The 13544-nt window shown below is 36.1% G+C and overlaps 1 protein-coding gene across 1 annotated transcript in view; it reads right to left on the bottom strand.

The window, feature by feature from the left end:
- LOC143251244 (synaptophysin-like) overlaps positions 1-7305 on the bottom strand; it is a 69349-nt gene extending 62044 nt beyond the window's left edge. The window contains exon 1 of the mRNA XM_076502691.1: positions 7118-7305. The gene's annotated coding sequence lies outside the window, so the exon portion shown is untranslated. The remainder of the gene's footprint in view (positions 1-7117) is intronic.
- Between the last annotated feature and the right edge of the window lie 6239 nt (positions 7306-13544).

The raw sequence follows: 13544 nt of genomic DNA, 5'->3' as shown, positions 1-13544 counted from the left end.
AGTAGGAGTCAAGAGGATACGTGTCCATCGATCAAATCAATAAAATGGATACACACAATTTAGCGATGCTTACGATGTTCAGAATAAACACAGTAATAATCCATACAGCGTCAAGTATACATTGTCTATCGATTCGTGTCACACAACGATATAACTGCTATCAAAAAGTTTTCGCTTCGCAAGACTCAAATCAACTTTACTTGTTGAACAAATTGGAGCAAAGTAAACTGGTCTAGTTAAAGTGCTTTTACATTCACTAAAGCTTAAGTCTTAGTTACAGTTTGTTATCCGTAGTGAATATTTGATGCAAATTAGCCCTAAAACTTTGAAACGAACAATAAAAAATTTTTCTACACATTTCCATAATAGTAAGAAATCCAAGTAACTATCCAAAATGCTTTTAAAATATTGACAGAACACACAATAACTCCGAAAAATAACTTAGTGTTGAAAGATGTCACGTCACTGACTTCTGTTAGTAAAACAAGGACCCATGAACTGTTTAAAAATAAGTTAAGCGTCGATCACACTAAATATCAACCTCTGGTAAACTGGAAACCATAGGAAAAAAAAATTAAAAAGAGAGTGGAAACACAAAACAGAAGGAGTAATAGAAACTGAAAATCACAAGAGAACATTGGAAAAGTTAAAACAATACGTTAGAGTGAGCTGAAGCAATAAGATACAACACTAAGTGAGTATGAAAACTATGATGCACAGCACTTGTGACAGAGTCGAGACCATAAGAGAGCTGAAGCTATAAGAATCGAGATTTGAGAGAAAGTTTAAACCATAATATACAACATTTGAATGAAGTGATAAGTCATAAGATACAATAGCTCAGAGACTGGACACTGCAAGACTCAACACTTGAGGACTGGAAAATATAAGTAAAGAGTAGAAACCATAAGACACGACAACTGAGAGACTAAACAACAAGATTTCTGAAGACTGCATGACAACCATTAAAAGCGACTGAAAAACCTAAGTTGGAATTGAATATTCTCTTGGTTTGTTTTGAATTATGCGCAAAACAACACGAGGGTTATCTGCGCTATCCGTCCCTAATTTAGCAGTGTAATACGAGAGGGAAGACAGCTAGTCATCACCACCCACCGCTAACACTTGGGCTACTGTTTTACTAACGAATGGTGAGATTGAGCGTCACTTATAACGCCCCCACGGCTAAAAGGATAAGCATGTTTGGTATGACGGGGATTCGAGGATATTCTCTTCTCCTACAAGAATCAAATTTTTTATTATGATGTTAAAGCTCGAAAGCTGACGAAACAATGGAAACAATAAGCTGCTAAATTCCATTTTTCATACCACATATGAAATAATTTTATGTAATGTGTTAGCAAAAGAGCTCCAGCCTTGAACGTGAAATCTTCTGAACAGTGAAAAAAAAAGTCAGAACTGAAGTTTTTGCTCATATCTACTTCAAGTTAAGAAAGGTGTGAAACACATACATTCAGCGGGATTTCTTTACTAGGTCTGTTAATCAAGAATAATTATTACGCGTAATTTGAAGCATAATTTATTATTTTTGTTCACTTTAATACAAAACAAAATTACATAAATAGATATTTTAGTTACCAGAAAATGTTATTCTTTGCTGAGCCCTGTATAATAGATTTGTAGTTGCAAAACCTCTGTGAATTTGCATAGAAGCTCACGTAAACGTTTACGATAAGTAAACATATATAATAAACGTTTCAGTGATCGCATTTATATCATAAATGTTTGAGTGCAGAAGACGAAAAGGGTTGAATAGTATTCTAAAATTAAATTGTTTTAATATCCTATGAGAAAGAACTTTAAATAATACATGGAGATGTTTTTATAGTACTGAACAAAACATAAAATCTTGAACATAAAGTATCTGTTACGAGAAAATAATAAATGTAACAAATAAACATTCACAAAGATCTTACTTTTAGACATTAAGGTAGCATTAATGTCCAGGTATAACCTGAGTTTCAAAGTAATACATTCATCATTAAACGTAAACAACCATAAAATTTGATTTTCCTAGTATTACATTATCTTTGAATAAGAAACAACCAATAGCAATACACTTTGTAAGACAGTACAGTACATAGGTAAGTCTATGGATTTACAACACTGAAATCGATTCCTCTCGGTGGGCTCAGCAGATAGGCCGAGGTGGCTTTGTTATAAGAAAGCACACACACTTCGTTGATCCCTATTAACAGTAAAAAGGGAGTTATAACATAAAATAAAATTTTTAATTTGGTCTTTCATTACAGTTATTTATTTTTTTACATTTTTAATCTTATAGTTTAATATTATTTTTATAGCACACGCTGGGAGTTTATATTTCTTTAAAATCTGTATTAAAAGAAAAAGTAATAGTAATTACAGAATATTACTTTTATTTCATTTGTCTTTGTTTGTTATTAAGTTCAAGTTTGTAATTCTGTGGAGTCAGTAAAATTCAATAGTACTCAGACTGTGCTTCGAAATCAACAGGAATCCTTAAATAATTCCAGTCTTACAGTATTGCTGGTTTACTTCTGTGTTTCCAGTGGGTTTTTTTCTCGGTTTTATTCTTATGGTATATATACACTGCTGGCCAAACTTTTAAGGCCAATGAACATAAAGAAAAAATATGAATTTTGCGTTGTTAGACTCAACCACTTATTTGAGTAGAGCTTCAAAAGATGAAAATAAGAAAAGGGAAAATAAAAATAAAAAATCTATATTAGCATTTAATAGGGAAAATGTGAACACTATGAAATTATCCTAAATACTAGCTGGTCAAAAGTTTTAGACCACACAAAAGAGAAGTCATAAACAGGGTAGGAAATGCCCAACAAGAGGTCTCAGTAGGCCGTCATTGCGAATAACTTCAAACATTCGCTTTGGCATGGTCAATATAAGCGTTTGCAGAAGGCTGGCTGAAATGTTATTCCAAGTGGTGAAGATGGCTTCACGAAGATCATGCACTGTTTGGAATTGAAGTCCATTTCTATAGACTTCCCTTGCTATTCACCTCCAAACATTTTCAATGGGGTTCAGTTCGGGCAAACATGCTGGATGGTTCAAAAGAATCACGTTATTCGCCATGAAAAAGTCCTTTGTCCTGCGGACATTGTGAATTGCAGCGTTGTCCTTCTGAAAGATCCAGTCATTTCTGCACAAGCGAGGGCCTTCAGTCGATAAGAATCCTCTCTCCAACATGCCAATGTAGCCAGCTGCTGTTTGACGCTCCTATATAACCTGAAGCTCCATTGTTCCATGGAAGGAGAAAGCACCCCAGATCATGATGGAACCTCCTCCACTGTGTCGTATAGAAAATGTCTTCGGTGGGGTATCCTTATCGTGCCAGTAACGTTGGAAGCCATCTGGACCATCCAGATTAAATTTTTTCTCATCAGACAACAAAACATTCTTCCACTTTTCTACGACCCATGTTTGGTGCTTCTCACCAAAGTTTAACCGAGCTGTTTCGTAGTGGTGAAGGAGATGTGGCCTTTGAAGACGTTTACGGTTTTTAAAGCCTTTCTCTCGTAGATGCCGTCTTATTGTTCTTGAGCTGCATTCTGCGTCCGTAAGGGCCTTAATCTGGTTCGACGGTCGGCTGGTGTCTTGCTAGACAACTCGTCGAATCCTCAGGCTCAACGCCGGCGAAATTTTCTTGGGCCGACCACTTGAAATTCTCATTCCGTATCCCTCAGGGTCTTTTGAAAATTTTGCAACAGCGGTTTTACTACGCCCAATCTCACCAGCGATGGCACGTTGATAGAGATCTTGCTTTTGCAGCTCGACAATTCTGCCACGTTCAAACTCTGTCAACTTTTTAGCCTTTGTCATGTTTTTACCTAATGTAACACAAGAGTTGTTGACAACGCTAATGCTTGAACACAAATGACTAAATTTCGTTACGTGTTTACCGATTCACACTTCGTTTCAGTATGGTCTTAAACCATAGTGTTCACATTTTCCCTATTAAAAGCTAAAAAAGTTTTATTTTTATTTTCCCTATTCTTATTTTCATCTTTCGAAGCCCTACTCAAATACGTGGTTGAGTCTAACAATGCAAAATGCATATTTTTTCTTTATGTTCATTGGCCTTAAGATTTTGGCTAGCAGTGTATATCATATATATTTATAAAGTAATTGTAAATTATGTAATGGATAATAATATTGTGCTATTTTTACTATGAATATTTTCGTTTCCATGTCTCTGTGGTTTATTGTTTATGTTATTTTCCCTCATGAATACTTGCATAATCCCTTCCCGCTCCCACCAGGTGGAGTAGATAAAAAAATCTTTTTTTTTTTCAAAACGTGTAAAGAGATGTAGCTCATAAACTGTACAATATGTGAATCCAAAGATATTAAGATGAATGTTACATTAGTTAGTGAAAGGAAGAATCACGAGAAGTGCTAGCAACATATGACAATTAAGAAGCATGTAGAAAGAAAAATAATATACATGATTTGCTCAAAGAATGGATTATAAGGAATTTTTTTTTATCTCAGAACGGCTGGTATGGGTATTTACACTGTTATTGATATCGAGAGAACAACTCTTCTTATAAGTAAAAGTGTTAATACCTATACAAGCCGTTCTGAGATACATTTTTATTTCAAGTGGGTTTCTCGTCATCGACTATAAAGAATTTTGTTTAGAGTACAAAAATACATGTTTGGTTCGTTTAAAATTAGGCATAAAGCTACACAATACGCTATTTGTGCTCTGGTTTAAAGAGTTATAAGTCCGTAGACATTCCGCTGTGCCACTGAAGGGGATATATGTTTGGAGAAAAAAGTATAAAAGCAATAAACACGATACTTACGAAACGAGACAAACATAAAATAAGAGCACGAGATAATGGGAAGATATAAATACAGTCATGTGAAAAAGTTAGGACACCCCATGAAAGCCTGTGTATTTGTGTAACATTTTTGGACATATAGATATTTAATCTCAATTTCAACAATACCGAGAGATCATAGGAATATAACTAAACTATTAAAACTGAAGAAAAGACTTTTCAAGATCTTCTGTACATGTAATTCTACGAAACTCCATATTCTAACTGAGGAAAAAGCTGGGACACCCTACCCCCTACTAACTAGTGTTACCCCCTTTGGCTGAAACAACTGCAGTTAGACGCTTCTTGTAGCCATCTACCAGTCTCTGACATCGGTCTGAAAAAAGTTTGCCCCACTCCTCAATGCAGAATTCTTTCAGCTGTGAGATGTTTGAGGGGTTTCTTGTATGTACAGCCCGTTTCAAGTCACCCCACAGCATCTCAATGGGATTAAGATCTGGGCTTTGACTCGGCCATTCCAGGACTCTCCATTTCTTAGTTTTCAGCCAGTCTTTGGTGGATTTACTGGTATGTTTTGGGTCATTGTCGTGTTGCAGGATCCAGTTCCGCTTCAGCTTTAATTTTCGTACAGATGGTTTCACATAATCTTTAAGCACCCTCTAATACACAGTAGAATTCATGGTGGATTCTATGATTGTGAGCTGTCAAGGTCCTGCTGCAGCAAAGCAGCCCCAAACCATGACACTTCCACCTCCATGCTTCACAGTTGGAATGAGGTTCTTTTCCTGGAATGCTGTATTTGGTTTACGCTAAACATGTCCCCTGTTCTGGTGTCCAAATAATTCAATTTTGGATTCATCAGTACAAAGAACATTATTCCAGAAGTCCTGGTCTTTGTCTATATTCTCTCTGTCAGACTTCAGTCCGGCCTTGATGTTTCTCTAAAAGAGCAAAGGTTTCCTCCTTGCACACCTTCCATGCTAGTTAAACTTCTGCAGTCTCTTTCTGATTGTGGAAGCATGCACATTCACATCAACAGTAGCCAGAGCCTGCTATTGGTCCCGTGATGACATGTTAGGGGGTTTGGAGACTTCTTTTAGCATCTTACGGTCTGCTCTCGGGGTGAATTTGCTTGGACGACCAGACCTGGGCATGTTGGCAGTTGTTTTGAAAGCCCTCCACTTGTTGACTATTTTCCGGACAGTGGAATGGCTGATTTCAAAATCTTTTGGGATCTTTTTAAATCCCTTGCCAGACTCATAAGCTGCTACAATTTTCCTTCTGAAGGCCTCAGACAGCTCTTTTGCTCTCACCATGGTGCTCACTCTCACTTCAACATTCAGGAGCACACCAAACTAAATGTCTGAGGTTTAAATAGGACAAGCCTCATTCAAAATGCTGAGTAACTATCATCTAATCATGTGCACCTGGTGTGATACACCTGTGTGTGAGTTGAGCCATTTTAAGTGGGAATAAATGTGGGGGTGTCCTAACTTTTTCCTCGGTTAGAATATGCATTTTTGTTGAATTACGTTTGCAGAAGATCTTGAAAAGTCTTTTCTTCAGTTTTGGGCCCGGCATGGCCAAGCGTGTTAAGGCGTGCGACTCGTAATCTGAGGGTCGCGGGTTCGCATTCTCGTCCCGCCAAACATGCTCGCCCCCTTTTAGCTGTGGGGGCGTTATAATGTTACGGTCAATCCCACTATTCGTTGGTAAAAGAGTAGCCCAAGAGTTGACGGTGGGTGGTGATGACTAGCTGCCTTCCCTCTAGTTTTATACTGCTAAATTAGGGACGGCTAGCTCAGATAGCCCTCGAATAGCTTTGTGCGAAATTCAAAAAACAAACAAACAAATTCTTCAGTTTTAATTGTTTAGTTATATTCCTATAATCTCTCAGTATTGTTAAATTGAGATTAATTATCTATATGTCCAAAAATGTTACAAAAATACACAGACTTTCATAGGTTGTCCTAACTTTTTCACGTGACTGTATATAAAGAAAGAAGCAGTAAAACAGATAAATAAAGAGAGATTGTTGAATAAATAAACAGTCGGCTAGCTATAAATATGAATAGATGAACAGATAGCTAAATGCACAAAGTGTAGAATAAGCGAATTGATATATACATGATAGATGTGACAGAAATATATGGAAGTAAAAAAATGGATCATCCTAATATTCAAAGTTAATTCCATTTTCCTACATCTTGAAATTTAAAGAGCGCAAGAAAATGAGTGGTTCAATATTGAATTGAAGTTAATAAATTATGTACAACATTTAACTGCGTGTATTAATGTTACAAACTCACCTGACTTTGTATCTTTGCTCGATCGTGCTGCTAAACACTTGTGCGTTTAAACGACCAAAATGTTGGGTTCTTAATCTATTCCCCCCCCTAGATAAGGACTGCACTTAATTCTACAATCTTATCGTCCTTCTGGCAAAGCTTTCGTTTTCCCAAACCCTCAACAACAAACCTCCCCATATATCACCTTATCACACTCCAATCGATCTGGTTGTGCTACCTATTCAGAGAAATGTAACGGATAAGAACCAGCCAATAGTAACACACTTTGTGAGCCCTTATTTCAATCATTAATAGAAAAAGGCAGTATGATATAAACATAAAATATAATATGTTTTATTTTGTCTTTGATTTCAAGTAAAACACTTACACTTTTTTTAACTTTAATTTTTTTTAAATATAGGTTGTTAAATTCACTAACCAGAAAAGTGCTGAAGTAAGATATCAGGCGCTTTTGAGATCGATAATTATTTATTTGTTTCAGGTCAAATATTGTTAATTTTGGAAATAAAAAATCTAATTTCCTGATCAAAACAGTAAAAGAGTAAACTATACCCACACTATCTCTCTACTTGTGATAAGAAATAATAAAAATAAATATATTTTAATTACAGATAAATAAATAAAAGCATGAGATAGGTAGCGCTACAAGATAGAGAATTTTTGAATAAATTAAGACAGGATTCGACTGTACTGGATTTAAATAAGAGTCAAAACGCAGAAATTTTTAAAACGCATATAATAGAGGAGAATAATTTTTTCATGTCGGTTAGTTGTTTTAGACTGCAGTTTTTATAGTTGAATTTATGGCACCTTGAAGCTTCATGGCAGTGTAAATATAGCGTGGTGTATCGAATATCCATGAGATACAGCAAAAAATAGTTAAACAACAGAAGATCGTTGGTCAGTTCATCATTCAGCAAGTTAAAAGTTGAGTCAGTTGCCAAGATGTTTGCTTAGACAATCTATTGCTGTATTATCAGTCAAATAACGACTATGTTGCCATGCTATTTTAAGTTTGTTTGTTTTTTTATCGTTAATGTGCAGTAGAAAATTTTCGTTTGTGTTGAATTTCGCCGTCCTTAATTTAGCAGTGTAAGACTACAGGGAAGGTTGCTAGTCATCATCATCCACCCCCAATTTTTAGGATACTCTTTTTTTTTTTTTTTTTCCAATGCATAGTGAGATTGACTGACACATTATGATACCCCCACGGCTTAAAGGGCGAGAATGTTTGGTGGGATGAGGATGCGAACTCTTGACCCTCGCGTAACGAGGTCAAGCGCCCTAACCAGCTGCCCTTACCGGGCCGTAGAAAATTTTACAAGGAAGTTTTATTTGCGAAATAGGTGTATGGTCGTGTAACATTGATTTTGGATTTTTTTTTTTTTTCTGAACGCTATTTGTGAATTTAGGTCTACCGGCAAGCATAGCTGTAGAATGTTACTGAAGAAATGAATAACAAGTTTTCATATAAGTATTCTGACTGAGAAGGCTGAATTTAGTTTTTATTCTTATTATCCTCGCCCACGGAGGGTGGACGAGAGTATTGTGATTTGGTTCGTTCGTGTGTATGTTTTCGTATGCGTATATTGAAACCAAATAGACCGAAGTACACAAATGTGCAAAATGCAAGAAATATGGATGAAACACTTCTCTCCGAATTCGCATTCTGGATCACTTTGAACCATGTTTTATAATGGCTTAATTTTATAAGGTGTAATCGGATTTGTAGCAAATTTTATGGATACATTAAGGTCAAGACTTGTCATCAAACTTCAAAAATCATCTGGATTATTGATCATTCTGTATCGCAGTGTCATAAACTTTCCATCCAAGACACATACCATGTATAATTGATTTACAATTAATTTCAAAAGTGTCTCATAAAGCAGCAAAATTTCTAAAGTATTTTACATTCTTGTAGAAAACAAACTTTCAACTCGTGTGAATATTTTCATAGGATTCTCTTATTATGGATGTCTGTCTTTTCTAGAATTATTAAGCTTTCTTTTAAAGGAAAAGCTTAAATTCTCCTTCCACTTTTCTTTCAAAGGAAATAGTCTTTAACAATAAAGATTCATCCTTATCAATTACAGCAGTTTATTTCGTTGTATTATGACTGTGTTATTTCGCTCAATATGCACTTGGCCTAGTCTGTAGGAAGTAATGTTTCAAATTTTCCAAGGAAGGCATGGAGATAAAATTGAGTTTCACATGTTGTTTTATCTTAATTTTGTCCATAATTTGAACAGTATTATTCTTCCTCCGTTTATTTTAAGTCAAAAGAAGGAAAAATCAAGTGCACTAGATTCATTGTAGTAGTAACCATGTATCACTTGACTCGTTACTGTAACAAGCATTTGCCGTTTGACTTAATACTTTGGTAACCATGTAATGCGTTACTTCATTCATTATTGTAGTTACTATGAGTCAGTTGGCCCATTATTGTAGTAACCAGGTGCCACTTGACTCGCTATGTTAGTTTACTTGGTTAAAATATAAAGCAAAATGAGAAACGTTGGTGTTTTAGATCACATTTTCATAGAGTATAACTGTATACCACTTGACTCATTATTGTAAGAAGCATCTGCCATTTGACTGTTGCTTTGTAACCATGTGATGTATCATTTGACTCATTGTTGTAACATATGCATATACAGCCGGCTGATACCAAAATAGTCTCGACTCTAACTTGCATGATCATTAAATGTAAGCATCAAGTGTACTTGCATATTTTTTTTTTTTGAAATCAGCATATCTTAAAACGCTTACATGACAAATTTCAGTTAGCATTTAACATTTCATTTTTTAACATATCCGCTTTACTAGTACACTTATCAAATATGAAAACGTAGTGATGACTTTGGACATAGCGTAAAGCCAGTACACAAAAATATGAGTGCGAATAACTTGTATCTTCTTGTTTGTTAGCAGAGCAAAAACGAATATAAAAGCATTATCTATGTATAGGTTATTGTGTACAACACTTACTCTAAAGGTAGTATTATCGCAATATTTTTATGAATAAAACCATTGGGTTGTCAGTTCTGTATGCATTTTATAACTATGTAGCGATGTGTTTAGCAAAATCATACACCTTAATACTAGAAATAAACGTCTTCGTAACACTGACAGTTTGTGTTTTAGTGAAACGCCTTTGAAGAAGCTGTAAAGGGAAACGTTGAGTGTTTAATTGAAGATAAGTACCAAATTAGGTGTTATAAGATCGTTTATTTCTAGTCATTTCACTACAGAAATTAAAAAAAAATAACATATAACTGTTCTTCTTATGATACACCTATGACTAAAATTTAATAAGGATCGGCTGAATAGTTTTCACTCATTTCGTAAGACAGAATGACAGCAGCCTGGAATGGGCATTATTACATACTGTACAAATGGTGCTCTCCTAGTTAGCTGGAACCTGTGGATCACAAACCTTTCAGAGCCTTCTCCACTAAGAATTCTCAAAGCAACACTGTTGATGGTGCCATAGGCATCAAGCAAAATGCCAGACAGGTGTGGAATTAGATGTTTTTTGTTTTTTTCAAATTTCACATCTGAATGTTGGTAGAATTTCCAGTAACTTTAAATAGATAAGTGGGGATCGAACAGCAAATTCTCTGCAGCCAACCTCAAAAGTATAATTTGGTATCTCCAACCATGGTCTTTGCACGATGTCTTAGGTTTAGGATAGAACACAGTACCTCCAATCAAGCTATTAACATGATGCTTGGGGTTCACGGTAGAACACGTCGCCTCCAGCCACGTTATTCACACACTGCTTAGAGTTCAGAGTAGAATACAGCAACTTTAAACACGGTCTTTACACGATGCCTGAAGTTCAGTATATAAAAAGTATCCTCCAATCATGATCTTTAAATGTCTGTGGTTCAGCTTACTCAGCTTCTATCCATACAACTTTTCCACGTTGTCTTCTTATGGAACTGTGAGCTTCACAATGAGAACTTCCTTCACTGAATGACTACATCTGACTTGTAAGAGGAAAAGATAAGGACCATGTCTAAGTCTGCTTGCACCTTTCATCCAGTACCTATGCCCATTAAAGTACTGACTCACAAACTAAATCAATTTTTAAAACTTTGGACCTGATTGATTAGTTCTCTTACACTGCTGACTTCAGCTAACAAACCCAACACGTGCTGCCATGAGTAAATGGGAAAATTGTTGGTTTGTTTTGTTTAGAATTAAACAAAAGGGTATACAATGGGCTATTTGTGCTCTGCCCACCACGAGTATCGAAACCTAGTTTTTAGCGGCGTGAGTCCACAGACATACCGCTGTGATACTGGGGGGCAAATGGAAAGATAACTTGACCAATGGGCAAAATGTGCTTGGGAATTCCTTTCTTGCCAAAATGACTCGACCATCTTCTAGTTTTTATGAATAATGACCTTTTCTTTATGACCCCAAAGAGAATGTGATCTTATTTTATTGTAACTCCCAACAGGAAGAGAATAAAACATAAGATGGAATAAGCAAACATCTATTAAAAACAGTATGTACAAATTATTACTCAACATATAATCATAAACCAAGTAATAATCCGAGAAAACACCAACTCAGATTAATTTATAAAAATCGTATCCGATATAAAGATTTGTCGGTTTGTCTTGTTGAATTTTGCGCGCAGCTACATGAGAGCGAAGTGCATTAACAATCCATAATTTTCAAGTTATACAAAACACTCTTGTCAGATAGAATAGAGGTATTTTAACGTCACTCTTATAATTCACTCATAGTAAAAAGTGCAGAATGTGTTTTTATTACTGTTTGGGTCCCAGGAGGCATACCACAGAACCTCAGCTCCACAGTTTGACATTCTAAACATACCACAGAACCTCAGTTCCACAGTCTGACATTCTAAACATACCACAGAACCTCAGCTCCACAGTGTGACGTTCTAAACATACCACAGAACCTCAGCTCCACAGTCTGACATTCTAAACATTTAGTTGTACTTGATTAATTACAACAAAATTATTCTCGTGAATTTTTGAATTCCTGTTACATTTGACTAAATGCATTGCAGTGTAACTGGGAATTTATCATTTTGGTTAAAAGTTTGTACCACTTTAAAACTGTTCACGCGAGTTTCTTGAAATGTACTGAATCAGGATAATGATTACGAGAGCTGTTCAATAAATACGCGGACTGACGTCATAAAACAAAATGTACTTTATTTAGAAGTTACAGGTCTGGGACCCCTTCAAAGTACTCTCCTCCCCAACGCACACACTTATCCCAACGGTGTTTTCACTTGTTGAAACAGTCCTGGTACGCTTCTTTTGTAATGTCCTCCAGCTCCTTCGTCGCATTTGCCTTAATCTCGGGAATCGTCTCAAATCTTCTTCCTTTCAAGGGTCTTTTGAGTTTGGGTAACAAGAAAAATTTGCAAGGAGCAAAGTCAGGTGAGTAGGGGGGGTGGAGAAGAACTCACGAGTTCTGAGGCACAAATTTCGCAATAACGCGGTGCATCTTCAATTTTTCGGTCAAAATCTCGTAACAAGATCCAACTGATATCCCACACTCTTCAGCAAGCTCCCTGACAGTCAGACGTCGATTTTCCCGCACCAGGGTGTTGATTTTGTCGACGTGTGGGTTGTCAGTTGACGTGGAAGGACGTCCAGGACGCTCATCATCTTCAATGGACTGTCGACCATCCTTAAAACGTTCATGCCGCTTGAAACATGCCGTACGTTTTATAGCAACATCACCGTAAGCCGTGTTAAGCATAGCAAAAGTTTCAGTCGCAGATTTTCTAAGTTTAACACAAAATTTCGCAGCAAGTCGTTGCTCCTTCAGGTCATTCATTCTGAAATCCGCCAAACGAAAAAATCGCACTTCACTTAAAATCGCGTAGCTAATACACAAATGAAGATATCTGCAATCGGGAAATGGCGTCGTAATCAGCTGATCTGTGCGAACCTAGCGACACCAAGCAGATTCCCCTGGAACCAACTGGAGCCGCGCAATTCAAACAGTCCGCGTATTTTTTGAACAGACCTCGTATTATATGAATATTTTTCTACTTTAACTTTCAATTCTGAGTGAATTGTCGCCTGTTAAGTATAGCAATTCCATTCTGCTTTAATTCGAGATCTATATCATTGGCTGGAAGTTTTCTTACACTTTGAACTTCCTCACATAAATTCTTGAATACGTAATAAACCAGGATAAGAACTATTATTTAAATATTTTGCTACTTCAAGCGAAAGTATAAAGACAGAATTCCGAAAATGCATTGCTCTTATATAAATTAACAATTTACATTTAAATCCTGGTTACGTGAATCCTACAACTTAGTGTATGAGTTTAAAAAATAAAGATCATGCATACTATTTACCATACAATCAATCAGAAATGTTTCGCCATTATTTACAAGACTGTGACTTTATTTCAATTG

The sequence above is a fragment of the Tachypleus tridentatus genome, chromosome 5 (genome assembly GCF_004210375.1).
Source record: "Tachypleus tridentatus isolate NWPU-2018 chromosome 5, ASM421037v1, whole genome shotgun sequence".
Taxonomy (NCBI): Eukaryota; Metazoa; Arthropoda; class Merostomata; order Xiphosura; family Limulidae; genus Tachypleus; species Tachypleus tridentatus.
This window is presented reverse-complemented; position numbering and strand designations above follow the sequence as displayed.